Here is a 16513-nt window from a genome sequence, read left to right as displayed (position 1 = left end):
ATGCATCCCACTCGTGCTCACAGCATAATGCTTTCCCACATGGTCTATACCAGGGGTGTCAAACTGCATTCCTCAAGGGCTGCAAACAGGTCATGTTTTCAGGATTTCCTTGTATTGCACAGGTGATCATTTAATCACCTGCACAGACTGATTCCAGCACCTTGTGCAATGAGAAGGAAATCTTGAAAACACGCATGGTTTGAGGCCCTCGAGGAATGCAGTTTGACACCCCTGGTCTATACAGCATAATGCATCCCCTCATGGTACATACAGTATAAAACATCCCACCCTTGGTCCATACAGTATAATACATCCCCCTCCATGGTACATACAGTATAAAGCTTCCCCCGTCATGTATATGTATAAAGCAGCCCCACATTGTCTATCTACTATATAATTGTCTAAGGGTCACTTCCGTCTGTCTGTCACGGATACTTATTGGTCGCGGCCTCTGTCATGGAATCCAAGTCGCTGATTGGTCTCGCCAGCTGCCTGTCATGGCTGCTGCAACCAATCAGCGATGGCCACAGTCTGATTAGTCCCTCCCTACTCCCCGGCAGTCAGTGCCCGGCGCCCGCTCCATACTCCCCTCCAGTCACAGCTCATAAAGGGTTAATGCCAGCGGTAACGGACCGCGTTATGCCGCAGGTAAGTCACTCCGTTACCGCCGCTATTAACCCTGTGTGACCAAGTTTTTACGTTTCATGCTGCCTATGCAGCATCAATAGTAAAAAGATCTAATGTTAAAAATAATAAAAAATCATTATATACTCACCTTCCGCCACCTTTCCCGCTCCTCGCGACGCTCCGGTGACCGCTCCATGCAAGCGGCAGGTTCCGGTGCCAAGGATGGTATGCGAGAAGGACCTTCCATGACGTCACGGTCATGTGACCGCGACGTCATCACAGGCCCTGCGAGAAGGACATTCCATGACGTCACGGTCATGTGACCGCGATGTCATCACAGGTCTTGCGCTCATACCAACCCTGGGACCGGAAGCTGCCACGTGCACCGCACACAGGGCCAGGACTTAAACGGGCCTTCGGAGGGTGAGTATATGTTTATTTTTTATTTTAAGTCTGTATACTACGTGGCTCTGTGCTGTATACTCCGTCGCTGTGCAATATACTACGTGCTTGGCAATATACTACGTGACTGGGCAATATACTACGTGGCTGGGCAGTATACTACGTGGCTGGGCAGTATACTACGTGGCTGGGCAATATACTACGTACGTGGCTGGGCAATATACTACACAGCTGGGCAATATACTACGCGGCTGGGCAATATACTACGTGGCTGGGCAATATACTACATCGCTGGCCAATATACTACGTGACTGGGCAATATACTACGTGGCTGGGCAATATACTACGTACGTGGCTGGGCAATATACTACGTGGACATGCATATTCTAGAATACCCAATGCGTTACAATCGGGCCACCATCTAGTATAGTATAATACATCCCCCCATGGCCCTCAATGCAGTTTTATCTGCACACAGTATTCTAAAAAACAATAAAATACAATACTCATCTCTCCTTCCCGTTCCTCCGCTACTCTGGTCGCCGCAGCGCCAGCTTGTCTTCAGAAGCATGGCATATCTCAGCGTACAGGATGCCACTTAGTGACATAATCGCGCTGATACATCAGACACTGAGGAAGAATGATGGGGGAGGAAGCGTCAGCTGACTATACCTCCTCCAACTTGCTTTCATCTGTATTGGCTCTCAGCAAATACCGATACAGTTGAACTTGCTTGAGGGGCCCTGTGTCAGCGCTGGAACCGCCCTCCCCCTGGCTCACGGACCCCATAGCGGCAGCTGTTATGATCTGGTGACCTTGGAGCCGCATGAAACTTTCCCTGGAGTCGGTGGAACCTGTGCTGACCGCAATCCTGAACTAACACCGCAACTAGAAGTAGCCGTGGGGTGTGCCTAACACTCCCTAGACACCTCGACACAGCCGGAGGATTAAATACCCCTATAGATGGAAATGGGAATGCTATCTTGCCTCAGAGCAGACCCCCAAAGGATAGGCAGCCCCCCACGAATAATGACTGTGAGTAGGAGAAGAATAGACACACGCAGGTAGAAAACAGGATTTAGCAAAAGAGGCCACTCTAGCTAAATAGGAAAGGATAGGACAGATAACTAGGCGGTCAGTATTAAAACCCTTCCAAAAATATCCACAGCAGATAATACAAAAAGTTCCACAATCTAACTAAAGACATGGAATGTATATCTGCCACTCCAGAGAATCCAGCAAGACTGAGAAAATACTGACACAATCTAAGCTGGACAAGAAAACACAAAGAATAGCAATGAATTGTGAAGCACACAACATGTGTGCCACAGGGAAAAAGAACCAGACACTTATCTTTGCTGATTTGGCAGAAAGGCAGGAGGAACCAGGCAGAGGTCCTACACCTCCCAACAACAATTGACAACTGGCAAGGACTAATGAATCCTGCAAGCCTAAATACCCCAGTCAGATCTGCAATCAGCAGATACACCTGACCAAGACTGCAACTCAGGGGCAACTGCATTACCACCTACAACCACCGGAGGGAGCCCAAAAGCAGAATTCACAACAGGCAGAGCAGGGAGATCGTGTCTCCCTGCTCTGCCGCATAGTTCAACTTAGTATAAAAGTACAGTTAAAGTAGCACAGCTCGGAGCGGGGAGCCCGGGGCAAACGCACCTTCTGCCCCCGGTAGCTACGCTATTGCTTCCGGGTCATTTATAGTCACTATGACCCTTTCTCCGGACCTTGGGGCAGATTCTTAGTGGCTGTAGTGCTCAAGACGGCAGATAAATTTTGCAGGCCATCGGCCCTTTTAATTTCTTCTTACTCTAAGAGCATGTGTATGCAAAGTTCACTACTGATTGCTGTGACGTGTGCAATGAAAGACTGTCTTCATGCTGGCCAGTGTCAGGATGTACTTTGTGGGCGGAGGTAATGCGTGATGTGCTCAAATCCCACAGTAGAAGACAGTAGTAATAGCTCCTCCTGTAATATCTATGCTGCAGCCCCAAAGTGTCTCCTCTGATGTCCATACCGCAGTCCTATGTCTATTGTGATGTCTATACTGCAGCCCCATGTCTCTCTAGTGATGTATATGCCACAGCCTCATGTCTACTATGATGTCAATACTGTTGTCCAAAAGTATCTCCTGTGATGTCTATACCGCAGCCTCAGGTCTCCTGTGATATACTGCCGCTCCAAAGTGACTCCTGCGATATATGTGCTGCAGCCCCAAAGTTTCTCCTGTGATGTCTGTGCCCCAGCATCTTCTTTGATGTCTATACTGCTCTGCCCCAGCATCTCCTGTGATGTCTATGCCCCGGGCCCATGCCTACTGTATTTTCTATGCCCCAGCATCTCCTGTGGTGTTTATACAGCAGCCACAGCATCTCCTAAGAAGGCTATGTCTCAGCATCATTTCTACTGTGATGTCTATGCCACAGCCCCATGTCTCCTGTGATGTCTATGCCCCAGCCCCATGTCTCTTATGTTATCTATGCCCCAGATCCATGTCTCCTGTGATGTATATACGACAGCCGCAATTCTAATGTTATGTATATACAGCAGTCTTGGTGTCTACTATATGATGTATACAGCAGTCTCGGTGTCTCCTAGGTAATGTATATGAAGCAGTCCCGATGTTTCCTATGTGATGTATATACAGTAGTCTCTTATGTGTTGTATACAACAGTCTTGGTGGCTTCTATGTGATCTATATGACAGTCTCTGTCTCCTATGTGATGTATATACAGCTGTCTTGGTGTCTCCTATGGTGTCTCTTATGTTATGAATACTGCAGATCTCCCACTGTTTGAGTTCTATAAATGTTACGTCAGCATTGATGGATTTCTTACTGTTAGTAGATCTTCAATGTAATGTACATCTGTGTTCAGTACTTCTTACTGTTGTGAGTTCTTTACAAACCTTTTTGCAACGAGTCACTAGCGCTTCTGACGGACGCAAATCTGGAAAAGCAGTTACGAGAAGAAAAAAAACATCAATACAAATTAAATGAGTAGGGTGCACCTCCAATAATTCAAGAAATGGGAAAACATGAACACCAGGGCGCTACACCTTGTATTGCAATGAACTAAGGAGAAAAAAGACCAAGACAAAAAATGGTGCGCACACCTGACACAATACAAACTTTATTGAGTTCCAAGGACATACAAAAGCGAAACATTAAAACCATCTAAAAACATGTACGTAACATGCAAATACAATAATTCTTGGCACTCAGGAGAAATTTGTTGAAAGATTCAAAAAGTAGATTTTTATTTTAGTGCATCCAGATCAACATATAAACGTTTTCGGTCTCGACAACTGAGACCTTCATCAGATACGGTTGTCAATGCTGCAGTGTATATACAAAAGAGACAAGAGAAATGCTTTTGAATAAAGATAATACTGTTGCACAATAATACATGCGAAACAAATAACAAAGTATGTAATCAATACTATACTAATGAAAAAGACAGTCTGCATACAAACATAAATAGTGGCATGCAGCGCAGGTAGCAGAGATGGATGGATCCGGCCTGAACCTGCGTGAGTCGTGAGTCCTGTTCAAAAAAAGTGCTGGAAAGTGTACACGTGTTAAGGTTATACTAAATGGGAGAGAGAATATAAACAGGTAACATAGAACGGGTAACATGAGAAAACATCGGGATGTGGCCTTGTGGTGGGTCCGCTTATAACATTAAACGCACTGTCCTAGATAAAGGATACGGGAAGTGGACTACCCTCCACTAGTGGGTGTGGGGATATGCACAGTGAGCTACCTGTAAAAAGGAGAGAGAATACGCGTCAGAGTGTTGAAGACGAAAAAGAGCTGCACAGTGAAGGAGCACAAGATGTCCTGTGGGATGCATGCCAAAAGAGACTAGAGGGGTGACCATCTATGAACCCAGACTGCTGCTATATGGTATAGGGCCAAACATGGTCCAGGGAGGTTTACCTGGAGAACACAGGTAGTGTGTGCAGGTCACACACTGCGTGTATAGCCAAGGAGCGGGAACGCAAGGCGCCTGTAAAATGATACATAGGACCTCATGAGACAGCTGTGGGGGTACCAAGGACGGCTGTCCTAGGCCTGGAAGCCATACCTGGGATAATGGACGGCAGTATACGGCGCTTGTGATGAAGCGAGGTGCTCGCAGGGTGAGGAGCGCTGTAGACAAAAGGTATGGGCAAAGGAATTAGTGGGACCAGAGCCAAGGTCAAAATGGAATGGAGGCAGAGCCCGCGGAGGGCTGGGACCGGTTGTGGTATTACCTGGATGGTACCGCTGCCAGGGGTGGAGAAGACGCTGCGCTGCTGTGCAAGGAGGCGCTCCCGGGGCTGCTAGGAGAAGTGCAGCACTTCCGGGTATAAAAGCGCGCAGAGGAGAGTCACCTGACGCCCGACGTCATCGGATCATGTGACCGGAGGAACCGGCGCATGCGCAGAAGAGCCGATGGGGCTGACAGTGGGGATGAGCACAGGGAGCAGCCGGCGCTAGCGTGGAGAGCTCCAGGGGACAGAATGAATAAATGTGCGGCTGCATCGCAGCATGTGGGAATGAACAGGCAGGATGAGGAGGACAAGGGATAACTACTTGGTGAGGGATAGAATATCCTAAGGGCATCTGGCATGGGTCACCCTGATTGTATAGAGAACTAGTTAACCCTATATATAAAGGCATACAGTGCATACTATACCGTGTGCAGTGTTTCGTGCGAGAGGTGCATTTAACGGTTCTGTTGAAAGAGACAGATAAGAACACAGGTTAGGGACACCTACAATAAATACAATGTTACATTTTACAAACAAGTGCTGTAAATCTATATTAAAAACAAACAACATACATGTACAATGTTACAAATATGCCGAGACGTCGTAGTCTCTATTGAGTCCCTTTGGTTCTAAGGTCTGCAGAGAATAAATCCAGTAAGCCTCCCTTTTGAGGAGTAAACTGACACGGCTTTGGCCCCTTCTTGGAGTATCTACCTGTTCAAGGACCTGGAAGCGGAGCTGAGAGATATTGTGGTTCTGTTTGGAAAAATGGTATGGGAGGGGCAGGTGTGTTTTGTTGCAGCGGATTGTAGATTTGTGTTGGGCCACCCTATCTCTAATTGGCTGTGTGGTTTCACCCACATATGCCAGCCCACAGGGGCATTTGATGACGTAAATAACATGTGTGGATTCGCAGGTGAAGAAACCTTTTATGGGAATGGCCTTGCCCGTCTGAGGGTGAGAAACTGAGGGCCCCCTCTGGACATTGCTGCACTGTAGGCAATTCAGGCACGGGAATGTGCCTTGTCTCTGGGTTTGTAAGAACGATTGTTTGGGGACCCTATTGCTAGAGCCAATGTCCGCTTTGACCAGTTTATCCCTAAGATTTCTAGCTCGTTTGTAGCAGGGCATAAAAGGTGCTCTGAATTCTGGAATACCCGGGTAGCTTTTTGTAAGGATACCCCAGTGTCTCCTGATGGTAGACTGTACCATATTGGAGAAGGGATGAAATGTAGAGACAAAAGGAATTCTCTTACGGTCATCTTTAGGTCTAACCACTGAGGTATTGCGTTTGGCCTCTGTGAGGATATGCTGCGGATACCCCCGGTTGGAGAATTTTTGTTCCATCTCACCCAGTCTCGTTTTTTTGATCTTGTCATCCGAGACGATCCTTTCAACCCTGTGGAATTGGGACTTGGGGATGGAATTTTTTATGGAAGGTGGATGGCAACTGGTGAAGTACAGGAGGCCGTTACGGTCCGTTGGCTTGGTGTATAAATCAATGGATAGGCGACCGTCCCTCTCCTTGTAAATGAGAGTATCTAGAAAGCTGATTTTGGATTTGTCATGTTGTAACGTGAAACCGAGTTCGGGCCAGATGCTGTTGATGTGTTGGTCAAAGGCTATTAATGACTCAAGGGGGCCGTCCCACACGCAGAAAATGTCATCAATATACCTGCGCCATACCCTACAGTGGGCGATGAACAGAGGGTGTTCATACACAAAGTCGTTTTCGAAAGCCGCCATGTACGCATTGGCGTACGGGGGCGCTACGTTCGCGCCCATTGCAGTACCCTGTAGCTGGGCATAAAAGGAATCTTGGAACAAGAAGTAATTATCCTTCAGGACTAAGTTTAACAGGTCCGCACAGAAGTGACGAATTTTGATATCAACTTTATTGTCTAGCAGGAGCCTATCAGTAGCGGCTAGGCCCTTATCATGGACGATGGATGTATAGAGACTATTTACATCCCATGTGATTAGGAGAGAAGAGGGAGATATAGGGCCCAAAGTTTTTATGACCTGGATGAATTCACCAGTGTCCAAAAGAAAAGACCGGGTGGTTTTAACGAGTGGAGTGAGAATTTTCTCTAATACTATGGACAGTGGTGAGAGCACTGAGTCAGTCAGGGAGACAATGGGCCGACCCGGAGGTTTAACTAGTCTTTTATGTATTTTGGGTAGGATGTACAGGATGGGAGTTATAGGGTCCTTTTTGATGAGAAAATCCCTCATCTTACTGTCTATGGTGCCAGTTTGCATGTGATAGTCAATGATTGTTGCGATTTTTTTTGCCAGTTCATTGAGGGGGTTACGTGGTATAAGTTTATATACCGCGGTATCCCCCAGCTGTCTGTACACCTCCTCCAGGTAATCAGTTCTGTCCATTATTACCGTTGCTCCCCCCTTATCCGCCGGTTTGATGATGAGAGATTTGTCAGACGCCAATTGCTCCAACGACAGTCTTTCCGAAGATGAAAGGTTGGGCTGAAAATGGAACTTACCCTGTTCCAATTTTCGAGTTAGTAAGTGGATGTCCCTTTCAACAAGGGATACAAAAGTCTCCACTGGGGGATCCGACCGGGGTGGCATGTAAGAGCTATGGTTCCGAAGACCCAGGCTCTGAAGTTCCAGGAGAGTTTTTTCACCCCTAGCAGGGTTTAACACCGGAGGTTGCGCTGCAAAATGGACCCGAAGTCTGAGGTTCCGGTAGAACCTTTGAAGGTCCATACTAAGTTCAAATGAGTTGAACTTGTATACCGGGCAGAAGGACAACCCCTTCTGAAGTACAGCCAATTGGTGTGAGTCCAGGTTTTTTGATGAGATATTTACTACTAGGGGGAGGTCCATACCTGTGAGCGTGTTGTTATCTGGTCTCTGGATTCCCCGGCGGCACTGGCCGCCCCGCCTCGTCTTCCTCTTCTGCGGCCTCGGTTGTTCCCTAAAAAAGAAGCAGAACTTGAGGTACCGGGTCTGCTGTTGGTGGATCCAGAAGAGCTTATCGAGCTGTGCCGCCTGATGGAAGGCCGAGTATCTCGCCACTGGTAGACCCGGTTCTGTAGGTAGTCTTCGGTATCCCGTAGGAACTTTGACCTCTTCCTCTTTTCGACCTCCAATCTGTGTTGCCGTAGTTGTTCCTGATTCTTTGTCTTTAGTTCCTGGAATTCTTCCTGGGGCATCGTGCTGGTCAGTTGAGACTCGATGGCATGTATCTGGGTGTTGACTGAGTCCAAATTCTTTTGGAGATAGGAGAGAGTGAGAGTCATCAGATCTGCTGAGCATTTGTTTAGAATATGTTCAAATTTTTCACAATACTCTTTGTCTTCCCTGAAGAAGGTTGGTTGTAGAGGGACCCGCAAGCCACGTGGGATCCTCTGGACTCGAAGGTACTCGGCAATGGTAACAATATGTAATTCAAGATTAACCGCTCTTCTGGATTCACGCTCCAGGTCACGGTTCTTTAGTTCCTTGGTTGGAATTTGGAGGAAATCGCTAGGTGCGGTTACTTTTGAGAGAATTTCTGCCGCCTCTGATGCGTTGAAGGAGAAGGTTTCAGACATCGTCCAAGGTGCTCGTGTACGGAAACAGCATATGGGAAGTAGTGACCACGGCACTCAGGGATTCTTGGGAGGTGCTCAAGTAGGGGATCCAACCCGTAGGTAGCAAATACAATAATTCTTGGCACTCAGGAGAAATTTGTTGAAAGATTCAAAAAGTAGATTTTTATTTTAGTGCATCCAGATCAACATATAAACGTTTTCGGTCTCGACAACTGAGACCTTCATCAGATACGGTTGTCAATGCTGCAGTGTATATACAAAAGAGACAAGAGAAATGCTTTTGAATAAAGATAATACTGTTGCACAATAATACATGCGAAACAAATAACAAAGTATGTAATCAATACTATACTAATGAAAAAGACAGTCTGCATACAAACATAAATAGTGGCATGCAGCGCAGGTAGCAGAGATGGATGGATCCGGCCTGAACCTGCGTGAGTCGTGAGTCCTGTTCAAAAAAAGTGCTGGAAAGTGTACACGTGTTAAGGTTATACTAAATGGGAGAGAGAATATAAACAGGTAACATAGAACGGGTAACATGAGAAAACATCGGGATGTGGCCTTGTGGTGGGTCCGCTTATAACATTAAACGCACTGTCCTAGATAAAGGATACGGGAAGTGGACTACCCTCCACTAGTGGGTGTGGGGATATGCACAGTGAGCTACCTGTAAAAAGGAGAGAGAATACGCGTCAGAGTGTTGAAGACGAAAAAGAGCTGCACAGTGAAGGAGCACAAGATGTCCTGTGGGATGCATGCCAAAAGAGACTAGAGGGGTGACCATCTATGAACCCAGACTGCTGCTATATGGTATAGGGCCAAACATGGTCCAGGGAGGTTTACCTGGAGAACACAGGTAGTGTGTGCAGGTCACACACTGCGTGTATACCATTTTTCCAAACAGAACCACAATATCTCTCAGCTCCGCTTCCAGGTCCTTGAACAGGTAGATACTCCAAGAAGGGGCCAAAGCCGTGTCAGTTTACTCCTCAAAAGGGAGGCTTACTGGATTTATTCTCTGCAGACCTTAGAACCAAAGGGACTCAATAGAGACTACGACGTCTCGGCATATTTGTAACATTGTACATGTATGTTGTTTGTTTTTAATATAGATTTACAGCACTTGTTTGTAAAATGTAACATTGTATTTATTGTAGGTGTCCCTAACCTGTGTTCTTATCTGTCTCTTTCAACAGAACCGTTAAATGCACCTCTCGCACGAAACACTGCACACGGTATAGTATGCACTGTATGCCTTTATATATAGGGTTAACTAGTTCTCTATACAATCAGGGTGACCCATGCCAGATGCCCTTAGGATATTCTATCCCTCACCAAGTAGTTATCCCTTGTCCTCCTCATCCTGCCTGTTCATTCCCACATGCTGCGATGCAGCCGCACATTTATTCATTCTGTCCCCTGGAGCTCTCCACGCTAGCGCCGGCTGCTCCCTGTGCTCATCCCCACTGTCAGCCCCATCGGCTCTTCTGCGCATGCGCCGGTTCCTCCGGTCACATGATCCGATGACGTCGGGCGTCAGGTGACTCTCCTCTGCGCGCTTTTATACCCGGAAGTGCTGCACTTCTCCTAGCAGCCCCGGGAGCGCCTCCTTGCACAGCAGCGCAGCGTCTTCTCCACCCCTGGCAGCGGTACCATCCAGGTAATACCACAACCGGTCCCAGCCCTCCGCGGGCTCTGCCTCCATTCCATTTTGACCTTGGCTCTGGTCCCACTAATTCCTTTGCCCATACCTTTTGTCTACAGCGCTCCTCACCCTGCGAGCACCTCGCTTCATCACAAGCGCCGTATACTGCCGTCCATTATCCCAGGTATGGCTTCCAGGCCTAGGACAGCCGTCCTTGGTACCCCCACAGCTGTCTCATGAGGTCCTATGTATCATTTTACAGGCGCCTTGCGTTCCCGCTCCTTGGCTATACACGCAGTGTGTGACCTGCACACACTACCTGTGTTCTCCAGGTAAACCTCCCTGGACCATGTTTGGCCCTATACCATATAGCAGCAGTCTGGGTTCATAGATGGTCACCCCTCTAGTCTCTTTTGGCATGCATCCCACAGGACATCTTGTGCTCCTTCACTGTGCAGCTCTTTTTCGTCTTCAACACTCTGACGCGTATTCTCTCTCCTTTTTACAGGTAGCTCACTGTGCATATCCCCACACCCACTAGTGGAGGGTAGTCCACTTCCCGTATCCTTTATCTAGGACAGTGCGTTTAATGTTATAAGCGGACCCACCACAAGGCCACATCCCGATGTTTTCTCATGTTACCCGTTCTATGTTACCTGTTTATATTCTCTCTCCCATTTAGTATAACCTTAACACGTGTACACTTTCCAGCACTTTTTTTGAACAGGACTCACGACTCACGCAGGTTCAGGCCGGATCCATCCATCTCTGCTACCTGCGCTGCATGCCACTATTTATGTTTGTATGCAGACTGTCTTTTTCATTAGTATAGTATTGATTACATACTTTGTTATTTGTTTCGCATGTATTATTGTGCAACAGTATTATCTTTATTCAAAAGCATTTCTCTTGTCTCTTTTGTATATACACTGCAGCATTGACAACCGTATCTGATGAAGGTCTCAGTTGTCGAGACCGAAAACGTTTATATGTTGATCTGGATGCACTAAAATAAAAATCTACTTTTTGAATCTTTCAACAAATTTCTCCTGAGTGCCAAGAATTATTGTATTTGCTACCTACGGGTTGGATCCCCTACTTGAGCACCTCCCAAGAATCCCTGAGTGCCGTGGTCACTACTTCCCATATGCTGTTTCCGTACACGAGCACCTTGGACGATGTCTGAAACCTTCTCCTTCAACGCAGCAGAGGCGGCAGAAATTCTCTCAAAAGTAACCGCACCTAGCGATTTCCTCCAAATTCCAACCAAGGAACTAAAGAACCGTGACCTGGAGCGTGAATCCAGAAGAGCGGTTAATCTTGAATTACATATTGTTACCATTGCCGAGTACCTTCGAGTCCAGAGGATCCCACGTGGCTTGCGGGTCCCTCTACAACCAACCTTCTTCAGGGAAGACAAAGAGTATTGTGAAAAATTTGAACATATTCTAAACAAATGCTCAGCAGATCTGATGACTCTCACTCTCTCCTATCTCCAAAAGAATTTGGACTCAGTCAACACCCAGATACATGCCATCGAGTCTCAACTGACCAGCACGATGCCCCAGGAAGAATTCCAGGAACTAAAGACAAAGAATCAGGAACAACTACGGCAACACAGATTGGAGGTCGAAAAGAGGAAGAGGTCAAAGTTCCTACGGGATACCGAAGACTACCTACAGAACCGGGTCTACCAGTGGCGAGATACTCGGCCTTCCATCAGGCGGCACAGCTCGATAAGCTCTTCTGGATCCACCGACAGCAGACCCGGTACCTCAAGTTCTGCTTCTTTTTTAGGGAACAACCGAGGCCGCAGAAGAGGAAGACGAGGCGGGGCGGCCAGTGCCGCCGGGGAATCCAGAGACCAGATAACAACACGCTCACAGGTATGGACCTCCCCCTAGTAGTAAATATCTCATCAAAAAACCTGGACTCACACCAATTGGCTGTACTTCAGAAGGGGTTGTCCTTCTGCCCGGTATACAAGTTCAACTCATTTGAACTTAGTATGGACCTTCAAAGGTTCTACCGGAACCTCAGACTTCGGGTCCATTTTGCAGCGCAACCTCCGGTGTTAAACCCTGCTAGGGGTGAAAAAACTCTCCTGGAACTTCAGAGCCTGGGTCTTCGGAACCATAGCTCTTACATGCCACCCCGGTCGGATCCCCCAGTGGAGATTTTTGTATCCCTTGTTGAAAGGGACATCCACTTACTAACTCGAAAATTGGAACAGGGTAAGTTCCATTTTCAGCCCAACCTTTCATCTTCGGAAAGACTGTCGTTGGAGCAATTGGCGTCTGACAAATCTCTCATCATCAAACCGGCGGATAAGGGGGGAGCAACGGTAATAATGGACAGAACTGATTACCTGGAGGAGGTGTACAGACAGCTGGGGGATACCGCGGTATATAAACTTATACCACGTAACCCCCTCAATGAACTGGCAAAAAAATCGCACCAATCATTGACTATCACATGCAAACTGGCACCATAGACAGTAAGATGAGGGATTTTCTCATCAAAAAGGACCCTATAACTCCCATCCTGTACATCCTACCCAAAATACATAAAAGACTAGTTAAACCTCCGGGTCGGCCCATTGTCTCCCTGACTGACTCAGTGCTCTCACCACTGTCCATAGTATTAGAGAAAATTCTCACTCCACTCGTTAAAACCACCCGGTCTTTTCTTTTGGACACTGGTGAATTCATCCAGGTCATAAAAACTTTGGGCCCTATATCTCCCTCTTCTCTCCTAATCACATGGGATGTAAATAGTCTCTATACATCCATCGTCCATGATAAGGGCCTAGCCGCTACTGATAGGCTCCTGCTAGACAATAAAGTTGATATCAAAATTCGTCACTTCTGTGCGGACCTGTTAAACTTAGTCCTGAAGGATAATTACTTCTTGTTCCAAGATTCCTTTTATGCCCAGCTACAGGGTACTGCAATGGGCGCGAACGTAGCGCCCCCGTACGCCAATGCGTACATGGCGGCTTTCGAAAACGACTTTGTGTATGAACACCCTCTGTTCATCGCCCACTGTAGGGTATGGCGCAGGTATATTGATGACATTTTCTGCGTGTGGGACGGCCCCCTTGAGTCATTAATAGCCTTTGACCAACACATCAACAGCATCTGGCCCGAACTCGGTTTCACGTTACAACATGACAAATCCAAAATCAGCTTTCTAGATACTCTCATTTACAAGGAGAGGGACGGTCGCCTATCCATTGATTTATACACCAAGCCAACGGACCGTAACAGCCTCCTGTACTTCACCAGTTGCCATCCACCTTCCATAAAAAATTCCATCCCCAAGTCCCAATTCCACAGGGTTGAAAGGATCGTCTCGGATGACAAGATCAAAAAAACGAGACTGGGTGAGATGGAACAAAAATTCTCCAACCGGGGGTATCCGCAGCATATCCTCACAGAGGCCAAACGCAATACCTCAGTGGTTAGACCTAAAGATGACCGTAAGAGAATTCCTTTTGTCTCTACATTTCATCCCTTCTCCAATATGGTACAGTCTACCATCAGGAGACACTGGGGTATCCTTACAAAAAGCTACCCGGGTATTCCAGAATTCAGAGCACCTTTTATGCCCTGCTACAAACGAGCTAGAAATCTTAGGGATAAACTGGTCAAAGCGGACATTGGCTCTAGCAATAGGGTCCCCAAACAATCGTTCTTACAAACCCAGAGACAAGGCACATTCCCGTGCCTGAATTGCCTACAGTGCAGCAATGTCCAGAGGGGGCCCTCAGTTTCTCACCCTCAGACGGGCAAGGCCATTCCCATAAAAGGTTTCTTCACCTGCGAATCCACACATGTTATTTACGTCATCAAATGCCCCTGTGGGCTGGCATATGTGGGTGAAACCACACAGCCAATTAGAGATAGGGTGGCCCAACACAAATCTACAATCCGCTGCAACAAAACACACCTGCCCCTCCCATACCATTTTTCCAAACAGAACCACAATATCTCTCAGCTCCGCTTCCAGGTCCTTGAACAGGTAGATACTCCAAGAAGGGGCCAAAGCCATGTCAGTTTACTCCTCAAAAGGGAGGCTTACTGGATTTATTCTCTGCAGACCTTAGAACCAAAGGGACTCAATAGAGACTACGACGTCTCGGCATATTTGTAACATTGTACATGTATGTTGTTTGTTTTTAATATAGATTTACAGCACTTGTTTGTAAAATGTAACATTGTATTTATTGTAGGTGTCCCTAACCTGTGTTCTTATCTGTCTCTTTCAACAGAACCGTTAAATGCACCTCTCGCACGAAACACTGCACACGGTATAGTATGCACTGTATGCCTTTATATATAGGGTTAACTAGTTCTCTATACAATCAGGGTGACCCATGCCAGATGCCCTTAGGATATTCTATCCCTCACCAAGTAGTTATCCCTTGTCCTCCTCATCCTGCCTGTTCATTCCCACATGCTGCGATGCAGCCGCACATTTATTCATTCTGTCCCCTGGAGCTCTCCACGCTAGCGCCGGCTGCTCCCTGTGCTCATCCCCACTGTCAGCCCCATCGGCTCTTCTGCGCATGCGCCGGTTCCTCCGGTCACGTGATCCGATGACGTCGGGCGTCAGGTGACTCTCCTCTGCGCGCTTTTATACCCGGAAGTGCTGCACTTCTCCTAGCAGCCCCGGGAGCGCCTCCTTGCACAGCAGCGCAGCGTCTTCTCCACCCCTGGCAGCGGTACCATCCAGGTAATACCACAACCGGTCCCAGCCCTCCGCGGGCTCTGCCTCCATTCCATTTTGACCTTGGCTCTGGTCCCACTAATTCCTTTGCCCATACCTTTTGTCTACAGCGCTCCTCACCCTGCGAGCACCTCGCTTCATCACAAGCGCCGTATACTGCCGTCCATTATCCCAGGTATGGCTTCCAGGCCTAGGACAGCCGTCCTTGGTACCCCCACAGCTGTCTCATGAGGTCCTATGTATCATTTTACAGGCGCCTTGCGTTCCCGCTCCTTGGCTATACACGCAGTGTGTGACCTGCACACACTACCTGTGTTCTCCAGGTAAACCTCCCTGGACCATGTTTGGCCCTATACCATATAGCAGCAGTCTGGGTTCATAGATGGTCACCCCTCTAGTCTCTTTTGGCATGCATCCCACAGGACATCTTGTGCTCCTTCACTGTGCAGCTCTTTTTCGTCTTCAACACTCTGACGCGTATTCTCTCTCCTTTTTACAGGTAGCTCACTGTGCATATCCCCACACCCACTAGTGGAGGGTAGTCCACTTCCCGTATCCTTTATCTAGGACAGTGCGTTTAATGTTATAAGCGGACCCACCACAAGGCCACATCCCGATGTTTTCTCATGTTACCCGTTCTATGTTACCTGTTTATATTCTCTCTCCCATTTAGTATAACCTTAACACGTGTACACTTTCCAGCACTTTTTTTGAACAGGACTCTGTTATGACCCCAATGGCGAGGGTCTCAGAGGAACGTGGAAGTCTGCAGAATACAAAAATCCAGCTCATAGGGCAGTGGTAACTGGGTTGACCATATATCTACTCCTAACGCCAACACTAGAAGTAGCCGGGGATCATTCCTACGTTGATTCTAGATGACACGCGCCAGCCGGAGAATCTAGCTACCCCTAGTAGAGGAAAACAAAGACCTTTCTTGCCTCCAGAGAAGGGGACCCCAAAGCTGGATAGAAGCCCCCCACAAATAATGACGGTGAGGTAAGAGGAAATGACAAACACAGAAATGAACCAGGTTTAGCACAGAGAGGCCCGCTTACTGATAGCAGAATAAAGAAAGGTAACTTATATGGTCAACAAAAACCCTATCAAAATCCACACTGGAAATTCAAGAACCCCCGAACCGTCTAACGGTCCGGGGGGAGAACACCAGCCCCCCTAGAGCTTCCAGCAAAGGTCAGGATATAGTTTTGGAACAAGCTGGACAAAAATACAAAACCAAAACAAATAGCAAAAAGCAAAAGGCAGACTT

General features: G+C 47.4%; 2 long non-coding RNA genes across 2 annotated transcripts; one reads left to right on the top strand and one right to left on the bottom strand.

Moving 5' to 3' along the window:
• Positions 1–4589: 4589 nt before the first annotated feature.
• LOC143818248 (uncharacterized) lies at positions 4590–8181 on the bottom strand. The gene is made up of 4 exons (XR_013224414.1): positions 8157–8181; positions 5730–5768; positions 4759–4811; positions 4590–4608 (listed from the first exon to the last, which is right to left on the bottom strand). It is a non-coding gene; the product is annotated as an uncharacterized LOC143818248 (long non-coding RNA).
• A 4192-nt stretch (positions 8182–12373) lies between these two features.
• On the top strand, positions 12374–15964 carry LOC143818247 (uncharacterized). The gene is made up of 4 exons (XR_013224413.1): positions 12374–12398; positions 14786–14824; positions 15743–15795; positions 15946–15964. It is a non-coding gene; the product is annotated as an uncharacterized LOC143818247 (long non-coding RNA).
• Positions 15965–16513: the final 549 nt, after the last annotated feature.

The sequence above is a fragment of the Ranitomeya variabilis genome, chromosome 3 (assembly GCF_051348905.1).
Source record: "Ranitomeya variabilis isolate aRanVar5 chromosome 3, aRanVar5.hap1, whole genome shotgun sequence".
Taxonomy (NCBI): domain Eukaryota; kingdom Metazoa; phylum Chordata; class Amphibia; order Anura; family Dendrobatidae; genus Ranitomeya; species Ranitomeya variabilis.
This window is presented reverse-complemented; position numbering and strand designations above follow the sequence as displayed.